Raw genomic sequence first — 673 nt, forward strand, 5'->3', positions numbered from 1 at the left:
GAGGAGGAGGGAGGTCCAGAGAGCGAGGGAGAAGTGAGAGGGGGTCGGGGGCTGCGTGGCGTCGCGGGAGGAACCAGGGAAGGAGGAGGCAGCCAGGCAGGGAGGAGGTGGCCGGGGCGCGTGGCCGCGCGCGCCACCGAGCAGCTTCGGGGCGAGGGGGGGAGACGACAGGGGGTAGCGGTGGCGGGCTGGGCCGCTGGAGGAGCTGGGCGAGGCTCTGGTGGGCTGCACGGGTAAGCTGAGGTAAGTTCTCTCTCTGCTTTTATTTTTTTCTTCTGTTTTGTTTTATTTAATGTATTTTGCCACTGTTTTGAATTTAAAATAATTCAAACAATGCCAAAAACTCCTCTGAATATTTTATATTGCTAGATGGACTTTTCCAAAAGCTTATAAAATATTTCAGGGGTATTTGAAATTATATTCTAATTATATGAATATAATTCAAATTCAAATAGCTAATGAATTAAATCCAAAGTCCCAAAAATAATTCCTTAAAAATGTTCAATATTTTGGTTGGGACCAGAATCCTTACCAAAAATTATCAAACATTTAAGAAGAGCATTTTGGAGCAATGAATGAGATTTCTAGGGTTTTTGCCCCTCTTTTATTTAAGTTTTTGAGGCTTCCAAAATTCCTCAGTTCAAGTTTCGAAAATATAGACATGATGCACACA

Source organism: Triticum aestivum, chromosome 2B (assembly GCF_018294505.1).
Source record: "Triticum aestivum cultivar Chinese Spring chromosome 2B, IWGSC CS RefSeq v2.1, whole genome shotgun sequence".
NCBI classification, from domain to species: domain Eukaryota; kingdom Viridiplantae; phylum Streptophyta; class Magnoliopsida; order Poales; family Poaceae; genus Triticum; species Triticum aestivum.